We start from the raw sequence: 21,631 nt of genomic DNA, 5'->3' as shown, positions 1-21,631 counted from the left end.
CTAAGGACACTGTACCTGTCCGTACTGTCCGCAATCAAGGTGGAACTGTTCTTAGAACACACTCGATGTCCGGGATGTCTGTAATTAACCAAAATGGAGGTGTCCTAAGGACACTGTACCTGTCCGCACTGTCCGCAATCAAGATGGAAATGTTCTTAGAACACACTCGATGTCCAGGATATCCGCAATCAAAATGGAACTGTTCTTAGAACACATTTGATGTCCGGATGTCTGTAATTAACCAAATTGGAGGTGTCCTAAGGACACAATACTTGTTCATACTGTTTGTAATTAAAATGGGAGTGTCCGTACTGTCCGTAGAACATCTACGCACATGTGCACCACACCCATAGGTCCTACGAACATTGCGCCTGTCCGTAACTGTCTGTCGCACGTGTGTTGCACTTTTAATTAGTTTGAGGACCCGAACACTGTCCGTAGAACACCCGCGCGCATGCGCACAACCGTCCCTGCATATTTGGTGTCCTGCAGACAGTCGTCCCATTCACGAACGTGTCCGTGACGTCATCATGTGACCGTACCCACGCTGAGCGTGTGTCCTGATTTGCGGACACTGGCCGGGTCCCTGAACATTTTAAAAGTACTTTTTTCGACAATCCAAAGTATTTTACAGTAAAAGAAGTTCACCATTGCACATGTCCCAGACAATGTCCCTGGCGATCTACATACTTTTTGGAACTTTTTGAGCTGAGCCTTTTTTTGGTGTTTGCTCTGTCCGCGGAGAGCACGACTGTCTGCGGAGCGTGCACCAGCAACCCTATAAAAGGCCACACCCTAGAGCTCGTCCTCATTCTGTCTTTCTACTATTACAGATTGACCTGCTTTTGCTGCCTTTGCTGCTCTTGCTGCGATTGCTTCATCAAACCTGATGGCATCCATGGCTGCTGCTGCTCCTGTTGGTGCTACCTCTGCCTCAGCACCACCCCCACCCCCTCCACCACCACCACCTCCCCAAGGGCCTGCAGAGGGGAACAGGCGTGAGGATGTAGAGGAGACAGATGAAGAAGATAAAGAGGATGAGGTAGTGGAAGTCCCTTCTACCAGCACTCGCCGTGAGTCTTGGGTGTGGCGGTTGTTTACCACTCTTGGTGGAGTGCCAAAAGAACGTGCGAATAAGGTCACCTGCAAGGTCACCTGCAATCAGTGCCACATGGTGCTGAGTCGTGGGAGGCCTGGTTCGTACAGCTTGGGTACGACATCAATGAAGCGACACCTAAAGTTGTTCCACGGTGGGGCTATTCGCAAGGTTGTAACTTGTGATAAATGTAGTAGGTTGAGTTGAGTGCCTCTACAACATCCTCTGTTTCTGCTCCTGTCACCACAAGAGACACTCCTGTGGGACAGCGGATCCCTCCAGCTGCCTCACAGGCCATTCATAATGCTGTTGACCCTTACCTTTCAAGGGTCACAATATGTGTATGTACTGTGACGCAGTACTCTGCAGGGGGGAGAATCTTCGGAGTGCTTTTGAGACTGCGGTCAAGAAGCACAAGAAGGTCTGCCCACTACCTGAATAATACGAGAAAAAATTACTTGGGAATTTGGAAACATGTCCATGACCTTCCCAAGTCCTTCTTTAATTGCAAATTGCAAAGAATTTCCAGACACATGTCCTAAACTGTTCCCTCCACAATGAATTATAATTATGTCTGGATGATGCTGTGTCTCCAAAGTAGCACGGAGAGGTACCAAGTCCAGCCACTTCATTCCACGCACTCCATGCCAGTGCACTTCCACGTGAGGGAATCCAAGATGTGCAGCTACTCCACAGCGTTCTGCATGCACTTCCAACCAATGTATCCATGAGTCTCCCAAAATCCAGATAATCTGTTTTCTGAAACACACAGCCATAGCTATCTGTTATTCTCTCAGGAAAAAGACTTTCTGACAAACTCTCTCCTTACACAAAACACCCAATAAACTTTATTGACCAATCCCTTGCTCTACTCGTTCTCATTTGCATGCCTCTACACCCCAAAATCCCCATATGTAATACGCGGTGTCTGCGGACAACCGCCATGTCGGAGGACTTTTCGAAAATCGGAGCGTGATGAATTTAAATTTAAATAATGTACCACATTTGCCCTTTGAGGTTGGCTCTGAAAAGAGCCTTTTTGGGGGTTTTTTGCAGATGCTTGACAGACACCTGCTATTTTGTATTTTGTTTTTGTTTTTGTTTTTTCTTACTTTACTCCTAAAATCTCCACATAAGCTTCTCCAAAGCAACCCTTACGTTCCAAAACAGCATGGCGTTTCCCATAAAAGATAAAGAAATGCCATCTTCTTTAAAATAAACAGCATTACTGGAATCAATATTCTCATTATTAAAGAAGAACATACCAGCTCTAAGCATGAAAGCAAACATGCCTCGGTTGATTGCACACCTAGCAATGATTTGCTGAGGACAAAAAACAGAACTATTGTCCCTTATTGCCCTAGGTACTAAACCAGAAAAAAATAAGTTTGGCATTTGGAGGGACGTTCATTACTGCTTGAACCAAGTGTTCCAAATCTGCCAACAAAGTAGGGGCACTGGCATAGCCCAAATGCAAAGTATCACAGTGCAAAACTACCACATGGGGACTGCTCATCCTACCTATATCTTCACAAACTTGTACAATTCCCTGTACATTGCAATCAGACACGGTGCTCCACACCACCTCCACTCCTTTAACATCAAAATTGTTTCCACATTCCTGCATTGAGCATATTGCTGTAAACCATGCACAAACATATCTCCGACCACCAACACCCTGACTTTCTCCACCTCTGCCATCTTCACTACACACAGCCTCTTTCAACACAAATCCACAACCTCAACACCTGATTGGCTAATCCCTACAGGCCCCTTTCCATGCTGTATTTTCTGGAAAACCCCAGATGTAGCACGCCCTGTTGCGTAACTCTTAAACAGCCCTTCTACCATGTCCACTTCATTCTCTGTGCCATTCCCTCATTGGATAGAGCTAAGCAGTCCCACAACCATCCACCAATCACATCCAAGACCTCTACATCTAACTCCATCATCATAGTTCACCACTTCAAATGTACTGTTTATCACTCTGAGTACAAGTCTCATATCATTGGAAAGCACCTACTACAAAAACTACTGTACAAGTCTCAAAGATTTCTACTTGCAACTGCATGCATATCCACATGCATGAATACAAACTACAGGTATGCATTTGTTATGCACAGTACATGTACAACTCTTATAAATGCATATAAACAGAGTAACTACCACTTAGCCTGTATAACCTATAAAATGAACGTACTGTTATATTTCCTAACTGCTATAATCAACTGTCACTTCCAAACTTGTCTGCTATCTAAATTCTTTTTTTACACACACAGCTATCTAAACAAGTATAATTTAATATTAAAAGATGGGAGAAATAACAGTATAAATGTAGAAAAACACTTAGTAGTGGATTATAAAATTACACACAGCCAGGATAAGTTCATGCATCTTTATACACTCACACAGATAGACACTATCATTAAAAAGCTCCCAGCTGAAATAACACCACTGCCTGTACATCGCATCCTTCTGCTTTATTACCCACACCTTCACAAATGGGCCTAGAGACCCAAGCTACTCCTCACTGATGAGGCCCAACAAGGCCAAAACATGTGTGGGGATGCTTGTGGACTCGTGCAGAAGGGATGTGACCTAGCAGTTTGGGCTGGACTGCACCTTTTGAGGTGGGACCAAGCCTGATTTGCATATGGTCTTTCCCCTTCTGTAATGGCTTGGCAGACAAAGAACGATGGTCTGGAGGGTGCCCCGAGTAATGCCAGTGGTTAAGATTCATTGTAAACCTTCCAGCCATCACCTCTTTGTTTTTGTTTTGTCACCGCGAGTGGTACGGGTATACCCAGACGTGGGTCCCGTGCCTGCTGGGCCTAGAGACCCAAGCTACTCCTCACTGATGAGGCCCAAGAAGGCCGAAACATGTTTGGGGATGCTTGTGGTCTCATGCAGAAGGGATGTGACCTCGCAGTTCGGGCTGGACTGCCCCTTTTGGGGTGGGACCAAGCCTGATTTGCATATGGGCTTTCCCTTTCTGTAATGGCTTGGCAGACAAAGAACGAAGGTCTGGAGGGTAGCCAGAGCAATGCCAGTGGTTAAGATTCATTCTAAACTTTCCAGCAATCACATCTTTGTTTTTGCTTAGTCACCCCGAGTGGGACGGGTACGCCCAAACATGGGTCCCGTGCCTGCTGGGCCTAGAGACCCAAGCTACTCCTCACTGATGAGGCCCAACAAGGCCGAAACATGTTTGGGAATACTTGTGATCTTGTGCAGAAGGGATGTGACCTAGCAGTCCAGGCTGGACTGCCCCTTTTGGGGTGGGACCAAGCCTGATTTGCATATGGTCTTTCCCCTTTTGTAATGGCTTGGCAGGCAAAGAACGATGGTCTGGAGGGTGCCCAGAGCAATGCCAGTGGTTAAGATTCATTCTAAACCTTCCAGCCATCACCTCTTTGTTTTTGCGCTGTCCCCCCGAGTGGGACGGGTATGCCCAGACGTGGGTCCCGTGCCTGCTGGGCCTAGAGACCCAAGCTACTCCTCACTGATGAGGCCCAACAAGGCCAAAACATGTTTGGGGATGCTTGTGGTCTCGTGCAGAAGGGACCTAGCAGTTCGGGCTGGACTGCCCCTTTTAGGGTGGGACTAAGCCTGATTTGCATATGGTCTTTCCCCTTCTGTAATGGCTTGGCAGGCAAAGAACGATGGTCTGGGGGGTACCCAGAACAATGCCAGTGGTTAAGATTCATTCTAAACCTTCCAGCCATCACCTCTTTGTTTTTGCTTTGTCACCCCGAGTGGTACGGGTATGCCCAGACGTGGGTCCCGTGCCTGCTGGGCCTAGAGACCCAAGCTACTCCTCACTGATGAGGCCCAACAAGGCCGAAACATGTTCGGGGATGCTTGTGGTCTTGTGCAGAAGGGATGTGACCTAGCAGTTCTGGCTGGACTGCCCCTTTTGGGGTGGAACCAAGTCTGATTTGCATATGGTCTTTCCCCTTCTGTAATGGCTTGACATGCAAAGAACGATGGTCTGGAGGGTGCCCAGAGCAATGCCAGTGGTTAAGATTCATTGTAAACCTTCCAGCCATCACCTCTTTGTTTTTGCTTTGTCACCCCGAGTGGGACGGGTATGCCCAGACGTGGGTCCCGTGCCTGCTGGGCCCAGAGACCCAAGCTACTCCTCACTGATGAGGCCCAACAAGGCCAAAACATGTTTGGGGATGCTTGTGGTCTCGTGCAGAAGGGATGTGACCTAGCAGTTCCGGCTGGACTGCCCCTTTTGGGGTGGGACCAAGCCTGATTTGCATATGGTCTTTCCCCTTCTGTAATGGCTTGACAGGCAAAGAACGATGGTCTGGAAGGTTGCCCAGAGCAATGCCAGTGGTTAAGATTCATTCTAAACCTTCCAGCCATCACCTCTTTGTTTTTACCTTCACAAATGCCTACAGTCCATGCTTTTCTTTACAGTTTCTGCCATTTACCCTATAAAAATAGCAAAATAAGTATAGGATTATTTCTTCTATCTCCTAACATCCAATAACACAGCCTTAAGAAACCGAGTGAGTTTCATACGCTTAGTATTATACTCATTTGCAAAGCATGTTGAACTAACAGATTGTAAGTAAAATATAAAGGCTGCACATAGTCAATGGAAACTGCATGCACACACTATGTTCAGTTATCAAACAACAATAATACTACAAAAACATAAAAATCAACGTCTAAATTAACAACAGTCCTATAAACACACAAAAATACTAACTTCTTTCTTTTACAATTGCAGTGAAGACCACTCTCCTGAAAAGCAGCAATATCTGAAGTACAAACAATAACTCAGAAGAAACCTGCTCATTCCAAACAAAAAAAGTAAGTACAATACTACCATAATGTTCTGTTACTCAAACACACGGTGGGGTTGATTCATGGAATTTGTGCACTGAAAAACAGGGATTTGTACGCCATTCTGCCCACAAATCTCCATTTGTTAAACAGGGATTTACGGGCAGAATGGCACACAAATCCCCATTTTTCGGTGCACAAATTCCATAAATCAGCCCCTAGAATGTTAGTATTGCAGAACAAAGAACTGTTTTAATTCTATACCAATAGATTTAGTATTAGTGCTTCTCCTCACCACTAGCTTACTTTGTATTGTCATCTGAACTACAGTATAGTAACACAGAAAAGCTGCCCATTGCACAATCACACACCTCCACATACATCCTTACCATCATACTCAGACACTCATGCACACAGCACACATACATTGCAGAACAGCCCAAAACATACCTTCTTTTGTTTCCAACTGACCGCAAAGAATACCTACCAAAAAGCAAGTCCGTAGAAAGCAACGCAGATGTAGAGCAAATGAAAATAAAAGTTTCCAAAATAAGCATCCATCTCTAGCAGAATGTGCACAAAAAGTTCAAACAAAAGATCTAATAGAGTCATTAAGCGAAACAAAACAAGCTTCCAGTACAACAACTTTGCCTCCTCTTTCAAAATGTAAAACAAAACAGAAAGTGATTAACAAGAATTCAGCTACCACTACTGCTAACACTGCTCCTATAAATCTTGATCTACTGGCAAATAACCATACCAAAAAAAGTATTTTACAAAAAATGTTCCGCCACAGAGTCCTTCACAATCTTGTAAAAACAGGAGAGAAATCATGCACAACCCTTAAAACCTACCGTAGAAAATTAATCTTAGAAGCTCTAATAGACAGTGCAATCCTTCTCAAAAGGAAGTTATTTATTTTAGTGTTAAACAGAATGAAACCACTAACAAAACTAACTACTAAACTACAAAAAAGACATCTCAATAAATGGAATGTCAACAAAAATAACTTCTTAAATATCTGTAGAGATGAATGGAGTCACACCACGAGCACATAGCCATATTTTAATGAAGAAGCATACAAACAAAAGCAAACAAACACAATTGCCATACATAGCAGTGGATGAGGGTATGAAAAACGTAATAATACCATAATGGAACAAGAAATGCTGCTTACAAAAATATCCCCAGAAAACTCAGTATCACCTCTCCATCCGACTGAACCAAAACGCCCAGTGTACTAATGGCCGTGCACGTCAATGTGTAACATTGACAAAAAATCTTTCAAATCTTTACGCCAGTTCCTCAATCAGTATGTGAAAGGCAAAGACAAATTCAAAATGAAACTACTACAAAATATGGATACCTGTCCAGTGCGCAAATACATAGGACTACAAGGACATTCATTAGCCTGCATTTCAGGACCTAATTGCAAAAGCACCTTCCATCATAAGAAAATGATATCAACACATCATTCAACTATAAGAAATCTAGTCCATAAACTGTACTATGCTAAAATTCCAGCTTTAGCATTAGGCACTTTAAATAACAATCTTCTACATGGTACAGCCAAAGACCTGCTCAAAGAAATAGAGCATATCCAGTGAAAATATTTTGGAAGTGAAAGCCACTTACAAAATGCAACAGCTTTACAACAGACTAGGAACAATTCTACAAATGGCAACCTTCTTCTACACACATACAAAAAAGAAATACTAAAATTTAAAAGTACATCCGCTGAAGTACCAAACCATGTGTGTGTGTGTGTTGCCGCAGAACATTTTATAAAAGTAGCACAAAAACTGTAGACATAACATACAAAATAGAAGACAATGAAGATTCCAAATGGTTTGAATTAGCTCTCTACCTTATAGCAGAAAACAAATATGAAATAAATGACCCCTTAATACTTTGCAGTTACTGCACTGCAAAACTTGACAACAACCAAACTCCTTCACGTGCTATCACAAATAACTTGCAACAACTCAATTTATATGAGAGCATCATAATTCAAATAGTGCATCCATTTCAAGCCTTCAACCAAAAACAGCAAAATTACCTCCCTCCGAATTAGTGAAAGGCATTCGTGGCAAAGTAGTTTATGTACCATTAGATCTGAAAGTAAATGTACACACTCTGGGAGTGCAATGTCCAATAGATCAATCTTTAATTGTCTTAGTAAATGGTGTACTAACAAAAGACAAAAATATTTGGCAACAACTCGTAGACTTACATAAAGTTAGATAAGCCTTCCAATATCTAAAAGACAATAATGAATACTACAAAGAAATTAATATTGAAGAAAACCTGAGGGAAACCACTGAAATAATTCAAGAGTCACCAGAAACTGGTTAATTTGAACTTCTAGATCCTGCTACAGTATCCAATATTTTAGACCAATATGCAATTCATCCATTACACTCTAAAGACACAATAGATGATGCACTAGAAACATACCAAATGCGACAAACCAAAGGATCACCAATCAGCATATGGGAAAAAAGTATAGAAGCATGTGCTGTTCCTCTACTCTTTCCTACTGGGAAAGGAGGACGGTACGATGATAGACCCACTCACATAACAGCATCAGAATACCGCTCATTACAAATGTATTCTGAAGATCCCAGATTTAGACAAAATGTGGAATACATATTCCACCTACTCTTTGAAAGTGAACTAGCAACTCTATGCTACGGAGTTGCACACACATTGAAATCAGGTACCCATTTTCAAAATATGTCAGCTACGCAATTACTACAAAAAGTGCAAGAAAAAGATGAGGTTCTACAATCAAGCATTACAAATCTGTTAGCAAACATGCGTGGTACTAAAGAATACTGGTTACGACGTCATGGAGATGTACGTTGTATAATAAAAAACCTTGGCCCACCCACTTGGTTTGTTACATTAAGTTGTGCAGAATATGCATGGGAAGATTTACATGATTTCCTACGAATATCAAACAAAAACAAAACAAACACAGATATACTAACACCTGGAGAACTTTGCTCTCTAGATCCTGTTAATGTTTCAAGATATTTCCATCATCGCTTCATTGCGATGCTACACTTTATTTGTAATAAAACTGTTCCTCCCCTCGGAGAAGTGCAACACTTCTTTTGGAGAAAAGAATACCAAGCCAGAGGAGCACCACATATCCATATGCTTTTATGGATTAAAGATGCTCCTAAATTTGGTCAATACAGTGATGCCACTGTTTTACAGTTTATTGAAAAATATGTCACTTGTGAAATTCCTTCACAAACAACAAATAGTGATCTTCATGCACAAATTTTACAATTTCAAAGACATAAATGTGGGAAATATTGTCGTCACAAATACAAAAACAAAGGAAAATACTACACCAAATGCTGCTTTGGTTTACCTAGACCAGTTACAGCAACAGGTCAAGCAAACAACTTCATGTCTTCAGTTAGACATAGGGCCTCATTATAACCCTGGCGCTCCCGCAATGAAGGGGGCCAGTACGGACCGGCCTCCTTCATTACGGGAGCGCCGATTACGAGTTTCCCTTTGCGGGACCCGGATCAGACGTCTGGTAAAACCAGACGTCTTTTCCAGGTCCCACGAGGGGAAGAGGGAGGTAATAACAGGCCACTTGTAATGTGCCCGTTATTACCTCCCTCTCCATTCCCATTGAGCCCTATTGGGGCTCAATGGGAATGGGGAATGGTTCCTGCAAGGAGGAATTACCGGGTCCTCCTATGTCGGAATGACCCAGTAAGTCCCCATTGCAGGAACCCGGTAATGGAGCCCGGTGTGGAGGCTGCCATGGTGCTATTAGCACCATGGCTGCCTCCAAACTCGTAATGAGGCCCATAGTGTTAAAGGTAAATCACCTAAGAACACATATTACATAAAAAGAACAGAAGAAGCAAAATATATCAATGATTGCAATGCAATCATTGCCCTCTTATGGAAAGCAAACATAGATGTGCAGTACATTGCAGACAATTCCACTTCAGTTGCACGATATGTTACAGCCTACTTAACCAAAGCAGAAAACACAGAGCTTCAAGACCTCTTGGATGACCTATCATCGGACAAAACACTATCTCAGAAATTGTACAGCTTAGGCATAAAAATGCTCTCTCATGGGGAATGTGGCTGCTATGAAGCTGCAGACCGTTTAGCCGGTACTGCTTTGAATGGAAAATCTGAAAATATAGTATGGCTAAGTCTTGATCTCGCTAAATCTAGAGAAAGAGTTCTCAAATCATATGAGGACATAGAAACAATAGCCAAAAATGATCCCAACAGCCAAGACATTTTGAAAAATTATTTACTAGACACATATTACCCAAACAGCAGTACCACTTTGGAAACCATGTGTCTATACCACATGGTCCAAAACTTCACATATAAAAATAATATAAAACCAGATGAAAACAAAAGTAGATACAGAGTGACAAATTGTGAAGGCAGTTTAGTGAAACTTACCAAACCAAGCTTAATTAATCATATCAAATTGTCATTAAAAACTCCTTAACATAAAGAACTATATTACATGTCCCTGCTACAACTTTTTAAACCATGGTGAAAAGAAGAAGAGTTACTAGATATCTATGACTCCTATGAAGACGCTTTCAAAGCAAATGAAAGCACTATAACAGATGTAAACTTTACACAGTACAAAACAATGTTGCACAATGAACAGCAACACGAAGAAGAACTCCAGGCCCAACTAGATAAGGACACTCCCGACAGTAGTCAACCTGATGTTACAGGAAGCCAAGAACCACTGGGACAGCAACTAATAGCAAATGAGGCAGAATTAGCTATGACAGAAGTAGAAAACACCATGTGTCACTATGACGAAGATACAGAAGACTTAACTATACTGAAACCAAAACTGAACACTGAGCAGCGTAGCATTTTTCAAGAAGTAACAAAAGAAATTGCACATGGTGTACAACATGAAAATAAAGAATGTACCTGCCAAAATTACAAATCTATACTACTATACATCAGTGGTCAAGCTGGTTCAGGAAAAACATTCTTAATCAAAATCATCAGCAAGTTCCTTCAAAAATTGACAAACAACAAACTGTCAGCTGTTGTAACTGCCCCCACAGGTCTAGCTGCCTACAACATAGGCGGTGTCACTTTACACTGATTACTACTCCTTCCAGTAGAACACCAAAACAAATTAGAATATTACAAACTTTCTACAGAAGCTGCAATGGAACTACGCAGAGTTTTGAAACAAATGGAAATGCTAATAGATGAAGTGAGCATGGTCTCCAACCTAAGGTTGGCTTTGATTCACCTCAGATTACAAGAACTACTCAAAACAAACTACGGAGAGCTCTTTGGAGGAAAACACATTATTGTTTTCGGAGATCTTCTTCAATTGACACCAGTGAAAGGTGAACCTATTTTTAAAACCTTAGGGCACAAACTCTGCCATAAAACTGTTGGCAGCATAGGAAATGTCAACCTTTGGCAACATTTCCAATACAGAGAATTAACATGGGCCAGTCTGCAGACCTCACATACGCCAACATTTTAAAAAGTATTAGAGTTGGTGTACTATCTCAAGAAGCACAATCAATACAAAAACCTGGCACATCCATGCACTGTATTGCCATAACTCATGTGCTACTGATGTCATGGAAAAATTAGCACACAAAAATGTCAATTGTACGTCCTTGATGCCAACTCTTGCAAGCTGTTCAAAATTCAATGAAACAATGTTGAAAATAGAAATGCAACCAATAATTGAAATTTGCTCCACAGACAAACTGGACGTACATGGTATGACTCTACCCATGTGTCAACAAGCCACAACAAGACCAAATACCTTAGAAAACTCTATCTCCAACACAGCTGGTTTGGAGAAAATATTAAAATTATCTTTAAACTGTAGAGTAATGCTTAAACGTAACCTTGACGTGGAGCAAGGACTAGTCAATGGAGCACTTGGTACAGTTGTTGGCTTTCAAACATACCCACGTGACAATAATATTCAGTTTGTCAATATTCTCTTTGACAAACTAACAGAAGTTAAAAGGATAGGACGCTCAACAGCCCGATTCCTTCTTTTCAAAGACATGTATGTACACAGAGAACAATTTTCTCTAACTCTAGCATACGCAGTTACCATTCACAAATCACAAGGTCTTAACCTAGATAAAGCATTGATAGATATTGGGAACACAGTCTTTAAAGAAGGCATGAGCTGCGTAGCACTATCACGCTTATGTACACTTGACGGTCTATTTCTAATCAACTTTGATGCAAGTAAAGTAAATTCTGATATTCCTTGCATTTTAGAATACAATAGACTACGTTCCCTGTACACCCCCATCTAAAAACCTATCATGTTCCACAAAAAGCAAAACGTTGTAAAAGAAAACTACTACAAACAGAAATGCAACAGGATCTCACTGCAAATCCTCCGAAGAGAGTAAAAGAAGATAATACTTCATCCATTACTACAAACAAAGAAGAATCTACTACTCAAAGTAACTCAGGTTCTTCTTCAAAGAAGCAACACACACTCCGAAGAAATGACTTAGACACATAACTATCAGGTCCATTCAAATTTTCAAATATAACTTGTGGAAATTGCTATGCAAATGTAGCAATAAATATTCTATTCCAATTGCCACCAATTATTCACAACATTTACTTACACAATACAGACCAATTGTGTTTGCAAATGTTAGTCCTTCATAGAAATGTAACCAACAATCCTGACAACATATACAGTGTTCATGGAATAAGACAAGAATTGGACTACTGTGCTGGAATGGTGAAATTCACTATAAACTAGGGGTGTACCGAACTTCGGCTTTGAGTAAGTATTCAGCCGATTTCCAGATAAAAAAGCTATTCAGCTCCGGCCGAACAGTTCCTTGCTATTCGGCTCTTGCCGAATACTTTCACATTCTCATTTGAATACAATGCAACATGAACTCAGAAAGGCAAATATAGACTTCAGTTTGCAAAACTTAATAGAATTAGACCAGACAAATTGCTATCACATAGCAGAAAACTATATTGTATTTTAATCTGCTCTTTAGGGCATGTTTTGTTACAGATTCTTAGACAAAAAAGGTGCTCATCTTTTATACTTAGCCTGCAACAATACAGGAACATCTTTTCTTTTGGCAAATGTTTATATGCAATTAGCACTCTTTTCAGTTGGAAAAAACAAACTGTAAGAAATGTGCATACATACTTTCAGTTCCTGTCCTGTCACTTCCCATTGCATATGTCATAGTTCCCCCTTTTCTTTTTTTAAGGACTTGAGTCCTGAGTTGAACATTAACAGATATTTTATCAGGAATTATAAGTTGCATATGTTTTTGTATTGGCGAGAAAGAGTGGCTTGGATAAGTGAAAAGTGAGCAGCATTTGTTTGCGTGGGGTGATTAGTTATGAGATGGAGTGTACGCATTTCAGAGCTGCAAAAATCTTTCGAAACTCGACCGCATTGACTTTGCAACTGGATAGAGAATGCAATGCATCTGATTCACAAAGGCAGTTCTTTTGCATTTGTGAAGCCTCCTACTTTAACTGGCACTAAATATGCAGCAATCTTCTGTACATTTGGTCCCTTCATTTTGGTTAAATCTGCTTTATTTCTGGCTTTTATACTTTAAATAAAGATGTTACATCTATTACAATGAAGAGAAATAAAAGTATACAATGCATTTAGAATGGTGCTTTATTTGTTTTTTGAATAAGTCTGTTTTTTGAAGTTTGGAACATGATTTATTAAATAAAGCAACTATTCGGATTCGGCTGAATAGTTGACAAACTATTCGGTATTCGGCCGAATACTTAATATGCTATTTGGTACAGCCCTACTATAAACTCACAAGAAGATCCACAAGAATGTCTAATGTACTTACTACAAGTACTGGAAAACAAAAACATACCTATAAATGAAATCTTCCAGATTTCATACATGTGGAAACATACATGCACTCTCTCCAACCATGTGGCACAGGAACAAATCCCTATTGAACGCTTTGTGTATGTATCCATACCTAACTGTGAATCTATTCCATTTCAGCAACTTGTACAAAATGAAAACCATGGCAGATTATTTACTACCTGCAATTCAGATAATCGCTCCACCTTACAAATACAAACACATAGTAAATACGTAATACTAATGCTTTTACGTTACAATGCAGATGGTACCAAAAACAACTGCAAGCTGACTGGATTCACACATGGTCAAGCATCACTTGGCAAGAAAACCTTCACAACAATAGGTATAATCTACCACGCAGGAGCCACAACCAATACAGGTCACTACACTGCATATATAAAAAAGAATTGTGAATGGTTTGAATGTAATGATAGTACCATTACTCTAAAGCAGAGATTACCAGCAAATCTTATAAACGCTTATTTAATATTCTTAAAACCAAAATTGAATAACTAATCTGTGCATAAACATTAATAAAACTTCAATTAGAAAACTATAAACAGTTAGAATACGCCAACAGGTATCTAACTGCCCCAAAAATCTGCAACAACCGAACAGATAGATGAGTAACTTGAAAATATAAATAAAAAACTATGGGCCTCATTCCGAGTTTGGAGGTAGCCATGGTGCTATTTGCGCCATGGCTGCCTCCAAACCGGGGTCAGTTTCCGGTCTGGGTGAATGGGGACTTACCGGGACATTCCGACCTCTGCGGACCCAGTTAAGTCCCAATTCAACCAACCATTCCCCATTCCCATTGAGCCCCTATAGGGCTCAATGGGAATGGGGAAGGCGCTAATTACGCGCCTGTAAATTACGGGCCCGTTATTAGCGCCCTGGTCCCTTAGCGGGACCCGCAAAGAACGTGTGGTCAGGCCACACGTCCTTTGCGGCTCCCGCTAAGGGACCTCAGAAATGGGAGGTAAGGGTTTAATGGCACCGGTCTCCTTACTGGTGACCGTTAACCCTTACTGCCCAACTCGAATGAGGCTCTATAGCTAGTTAGAATACGCCGACAGGTATCTAACTGCCCCAAGATTCTGCAACAACCAAACAGATAAATCAATACCACTAAAATATAAGAAGAAATAAACAGAATACACCAAAAGGTATCTGACTGCCCCAAAAATCTACAACAAACCAACAGATAGATGAGTAACTTGAAAATATAAATAAAAAACTATAACCAGTTAGGATACGCCAACAGGTATCTAACTGCCCCAGAAAATCTGCAACAAGCCAACAGATAGAACATTAACCAGACACAACAAATAAACACTGAAAACAAAGAAAGAAATATATTGTACCATAACAAAAAAAGTTTTTTTTTTAATCCAGCATGGATTTTTTTTCCCACAGACCCAATGATTCATTAAACAAACACAGAAACTGAGCAAATTGCACAGTACACTGGTTTGTAAACTACTAAATATGAGGGTTGAAATAATGCAGAAGTGTCTATTATGCAATGCAATAACTCATCATGGACTACATACACTAACATGATCTTTTCTTTTATCACAGAAATTGAAAAAGAATATCTGCTCCAGTTACCCAAGTCATGAAAAAAATATATGCAATCACAAAAATCAAACATTAAGTATATAATAATTCAACTCACAAATACTGCTCCATAACACAAGCATTGAAGCAAACATCTAACCATATATCACAATCTAAAATGTTTACTTCCATGTATATGTTATACTGCAGTGCTTGTTACCAAACTCTGCAATCTTAATTACATGACGTTGCCAAAACTTCACATACAAACTATACAAATCAAACAGTACACAAACTGTAGATTTGTGGAAATTTGATGGATGTTTGATTCTATGGGTGTTTTTGCTGCAGTGGTTTCGACCAGGGCCTAGAGTCTTGGGTGCATGGCCTTCGGCATATGGCCTTCGGCCATGCACCCAAGACTCTAGGCCCTAGCCACAACCAACGCAGCATAGCACACCCATAGAATCAAACATTTTAACTTTGCTATATGGGCTACTTCTACAGGATATTAATTACAACCAACGCTGTACTAACAACCCAAAACTAATATCATACTTAAGTAAAATAGCCAGAAGTGCATTTTTTATGTCCACGGACAGCCACAGTGCCCGCGGACATGACAAACACATCAGGGGCACCTGCCCTGCCACATAAACAAATACAGCATTTGACCCATCTCCTACTCCCCCACCTCCCCAAGCACTCTTACACACCAACACACTCCCCAAAGTTGTATTTTTCCCCCATTCGTCGCCGCAGATCCAAGGTGGAGGACGCATCAAAACAATACGACGCACCTCACGCTTCAACCCAGCCAATCAGCGAACAGGTTGTATGTCCGCAGACATGACGCAAGCCGATTAGTCAATTGGTGTCCTGTCTGCGAGCAAACAGGGAAATGTGTCAGCGGAGCGGACATAGATATCACTCATTTTCTTAGACCTACTTTTTGGTCGTTTTGAAAAAAACTACTGGACGGATTTACACCAAATTTTAAAGAGCACGCCTTCGAGACCAAGCCGCTGCTCCTGCCGCAAATTTGGTGCAAATCCATCCAGCGGTTTGAGCTGTAGTCATGAGCAAAGTGTTTTCCCCATTCAGTCTATGGGAAAAAAGAAGTTTTGGGACCCCCCCTATAACTTTGCCCCCCCTGGACCAAACCTCACCAAACTTTGCTAAAAAATTCAGCGTGGGCCATATACTTTTTTGCAGGGTTTGGTGAAGATTCGGACAGGGAGAGCGAAGTTATAAGCCACCCAAAAGTGCTCTTCCTATGGGATTAGCAACTTAACCATAACTACACAGCCACTACCGTGGGCCATGTAATATATATATATATTTTTTTTTTTCAATGAAAAAACATAGTTAAGGGGACGTTATGGTTAAGTTGCACTAATAAAAACCTAAGAAATTCAATGGAAAAACATTGTTACAGGGACGTTATGGTTACAGGTAAAACCGAAAAACCTCAGAAATTCGCCAGTTATGGTAAGCTAAGCAACCATAACTTGCGCCACCACCGTGCACTGCTAAGACTAACACCCAGGACATCACAGATGACATCACATGTGAAATTAATGTTGATGAAAAGTCCCTACCTACAAGGGGTTGTTTTTATTATGTTGGTAACAAGATGTCAAGGGTGATTGTGTAATGTCAAACATGTAATAACTAGGTAACAATTCAAGAGTTAATACACACTTGTGCTAGTACAAAAAATGCATATGAAGACCCACAATGCATATAAATCAGAGGCACATACATGGAAACTAAACTAATGAAGAAAGAAACAGCATCATCAGAAAATGTTAATAGCATTACTGTTTATCTTCCTGTATACAAATGAATTGTGTGCTTGAGGCCTGCTATTGCCCCATGCATGTGCACCATGAGCTGAGACAAAACCCTAAGGAAAGTACTTTAAGAACATACAACAAGGTTAACGTTTTGATATAAAGCACCTTTTGAATTTTAATATTTTGATTGTCATTGAATAAAAGCACCTAGCCCTGATTTTTCAGTGAACCAAAATAAGTGTGCCAGCTATGTGATGTCATCAGTGATGCCATCAATGACATTTGTGATGTCATCTTTGGTGTCCTGGGTGTTAGTCTTAGCAGTGCACGGTGGTGGCGCGAGTTATGGTTGCTTAGCTTACCATAACTGCCGAATTTCAGGGGTTTTTTGATTTTACTTTGAACCATAACATCCCTTTAACAAAGTTTTTTTTACTGAATTTCATAGCTTTTTAGTATCGCAACTTAACCATAACGTCCCTTTAACAAAGTTTTTTCACTGAATTTCATAGGTTTTTAGTAGCACAACTTAACCATAATATCCCTGACTTCATATACATGTAACATAGAACATACTAACCCCCTCGTAGTGATTTTCATGTCCGCGGACTACCGCCATGTCCGCGGACACATCGAAAATCTGAGCGTGGTGAATGTAAATTTAAATAGTGTGCCCCATTTCCCCTTTGAAGTTGGCTCTGAAAAGAGCTGTTTTTTTTAAAATTTTATTTACAGATGCTTGACAGACACCTGTTATTTTGTATTTTTTTTCTTGTTTTTTTTTCTTACTTTACTCCTAAAATATTCACATAACCTTCTCCAAAGCAACCCTTACATTCCAAAATAGAAAGGCATTTCCCGTAAAAGATAAAGAAATGCCATCTTCTTTAAAATTAACAGCATTACTGGCATCAATATTCTCATTGTTACAGAAGAACATACCAGCTCTAAGAATGAAGGCACACATGCCTCGGTTGATGACACACCTAGCAATGTTTTGCTGAGGACAAAAAACTGAACTATTGTCCCATATTGCCCTAGGTAGTAAACCAGAAAAAATGACTTTCGCATTTGGAAGGATCTTCATTACGGCTTGAACCAAGCGTTCCAAATCAGCCAACAAAGTAGGGGCACTGATGTTGCCCAAATGGAAAGCACCATAGTGCAAAACTACCACATGCGGACTGTTCATTGTGGCCATATCCTCACAAACTTGTACAATTCCCTGTACATTGCAATCAGGCACAGTGCTCCACACCACCTCCACTCCTTTCACATCAAAGTTCTTTGCAACATGCCTGCATTCAGCGTACTGCTGTAAACCATGCACAAACATATCTCCGAGCACCAACACCCTGACTTTCTCCACTTCTGCCATCTTCACCACACACGGTCTCTTTCAACACAAATCCACAACCTCGACATCTGATTGGCTGATCCGTACAGTCTTCTTTCCATGTTAGATTTCCTGGAAAAACCCGGATGTAGCACGCCCTGTCCACGAACAGCCGCGGTGTCCGCGGACGGCGTCCACTTTATTCTCTGTGCCATTCCCTCATTGCATACAGCTAAGCAATCACACAATAGGAAAAACGTCCTCAGAACACCCCCATTTTGTGAATTTTCGAACATTTCAGGACAATTATCATTTCATTATTCAACATATTAACATTACAAATATTATACTTTCATCTTGTACTCTGCACACAATGCTATGTTTCTCCATTAGTAGCTCAGTATACTAGATAGAATCCCATAACACAATGCTATTTATATCAATGCATCGTTCAAAGCACTAATAACGGTATGATATTTATTGCAATATCCTTGACACTTTTTTCGCAACATTGTAATAAATATCCCTAGTACACAAATTCCATGAAAAGTACATACACATGTGATGTCATCAGTGATTTCATCAATGACATTTGCAATGTCATCTTTGTTGTCCTGGGTGTTAGTCTTAGCAGTGCACGGTGGTGGCGCGAGTTATTTTTCATAGCTTACCATAACTTGCGATTTTCAGGGGTCTTTCGGCTGTACTTAGAACCATAACGTCCTTTAAACAAACTTTTTTTAATATCACGCAAACAATATACAAACATGTCGTGCAAAAACCAACTTCTACAGATGGCTTTACACAGAATGTTGCAAAGTAAGAATTTATGCTCGTTCACAGTGAAGGTCAGCTGCTTCCATTTTTTTCTCGGGCCCCGGAGAGGCTCACGAAGCGGACTATAAGGTTGTATTGTGTTTTGACTTTGACAGACAGAGATTGTGATGAAAGACTTCTCTTGAAGTAGTGTTGCTAAAACGTAACAGAAGATAAGGATGAAATTTCTGAAACGAAACCACTTTTATATATTATATCACAATGCGAAAGATCGTTGGCACACGCAGAGTTGTACTTTGGGACTGCACCACTCGTAGACAATGGAAATTGCAATTGTACTGTAAGTAACCCTTTAGATTATTTTATACCAAATATAATTACAATAGCGTAGCATTAAAGACCGCTCAAGTTGAACTTGTTCGTTGAAAGTGGCATAATGTTTTCTACCGCGCACTATCACCGCCAAATTGATCCCCTGTCGTATAGAGGGCTCTGAAAAAGGCAGACGACACATGGTGGGTTAATAGAAATAATTTAACCGGTCTATAGGCGGTCAAGCGCTCTACTCGCTGTGCCACTTCACTGTAGCCTGTCAAGTGGCACAGCGAGTACAACGCTCGCTTTGACATCCGTGCACAGCTTGCTAATGCAAGTTTGAATCCCGGCAAGGCCAAACTCAGCCTTTCATCCTTCCATGGTCGATAAATGAGCACCACACACCGTGGTTAATAATAAGCACCGCTTAGATACCTCACGGTTCTTAGCACTATATGAATGGGAAAATATTATTATTATATTACTAACATACTCCGTTGCACTATCTTCGATTGCAAATAGTTTCACGCCCTAATAAATAAAATGATGATTTCTAATGAAGATCCGCTGGTGAGACTAATTTATGTTTTTTAAAACAGGTATGTGGCCCCATTTTGCCTATGTCACGATTTACAGACTCCAGCGGATGGGTTCTTCAACTGCCAGGTGCAGGTCCAAATATGCAACTTCATGACCCTCACCATTTTATGGGACAATCGCCAAGGACCAATATGCCCTTACGCAGTACTAGCGGAGTACAAACAACATACCAACCAATACGGTGGTCTAATGGCTCGTTGTTGGACCAACCTTCCGATTATCAGAGCGACCATTTACTGCTTTTATCATAAACCAACAGCCTATCTACCGCAAAGGAACAACGCGTGGCTCCAAATAAACTTTTGCTGAACGACAGCAGAGACAATAGCTGAATATTCACTAAACATTTCATGTGAAATAAATGTACTTTACCAAATGTACAATCCTGCTGTTTACTTTTAAACCACAGTTTCATATTCCGATTGTGGCGCACTGAGTTGTAAGCTGATCTAACACCCTCTGTACCGCAAAGGAACATCGCGTGCCTCAACATGAACTTTTGCGGATCGACAACAAAAACAAATGCAAATTGCTGAATATTCTCTAAACATTTGATGTCAAATAAATGTACTTTACAAAATTTACAATCTTGCTGTTTGCTTTTAAATCACTGTTTCATATTCCGAATTGTGGCGCGCTGTTTTGTGACATAATATGTGTTGTCTTCCGGGTTCTGTGTAAAGTCACTTAGGACTGGAGAGGACTGGGCGCGTTTGATGATGCACCCTGTAACGTCACGGAGAGAGGCGGGGAATATGAATGCTTTGTTTATATCAGGCTTAGGGGCGGGAGATATGATTTAGTGTCGCAAAAGCAAGTCAGCCAGGTCAATAGCACCAGTCATAGGATCATCACATAATGTCGGCGCACACCAGCCGGATTTATCGTTTTTTAGTGGACAAAAAGTCGGTTGACGCCCATAGGAAATTGTACTATTAGCGGACAAAAGGAGTGGTCTTAAAACACTTTCACCCTGACAACGAACAATACGAACAACGTTCTCAGAACACCCCCATTTTGTGTAATTGCAACCATTTTGGGACACCGCGAGTGTTCTTAGAACACATTCAACTAGACAGATTACAATACGAACAGCGTCCTGAGGACACCCCCAGTTTGTGTATTTACGAACAATTAAGTACACCGCGAGTGTTCATAGCTCATTTTTACCTTCCTTGCGAACAAAAATGACACATACTCCGTCCTCTAAACACCCCACCATTTAGTTTATTTACAAAATGTCAGAACAGCCGTGTTCTCCGCGGACAAATCGAACGCAACAAAAACATCTAGCACATAAAAAAACAAAGCATTGAACCCATCTCATACTCCCCCTCCCTCCCCAAACACTCTTACACACCAACACAGGGCACTAAATACAATTTATTATCCACGTTTCACCGCGCTGTACGCGGTCGACGGCGAATACAAGATGG

The 21,631-nt window shown here is 40.8% G+C and overlaps 1 protein-coding gene across 1 annotated transcript in view; it reads left to right on the top strand.

Moving 5' to 3' along the window:
- TMPRSS9 (transmembrane serine protease 9) overlaps positions 1-21,631 on the top strand; it is a 485,595-nt gene that overhangs the window by 174,677 nt on the left and 289,287 nt on the right. The gene's annotated exons all lie outside the window — the stretch shown is intronic.

Source organism: Ambystoma mexicanum, chromosome 1p (assembly GCF_040938575.1).
Source record: "Ambystoma mexicanum isolate Mex_15411 chromosome 1p, UKY_AmexF1_1, whole genome shotgun sequence".
Classification (NCBI taxonomy): Eukaryota; Metazoa; Chordata; class Amphibia; order Caudata; family Ambystomatidae; genus Ambystoma; species Ambystoma mexicanum.
This window is presented reverse-complemented; position numbering and strand designations above follow the sequence as displayed.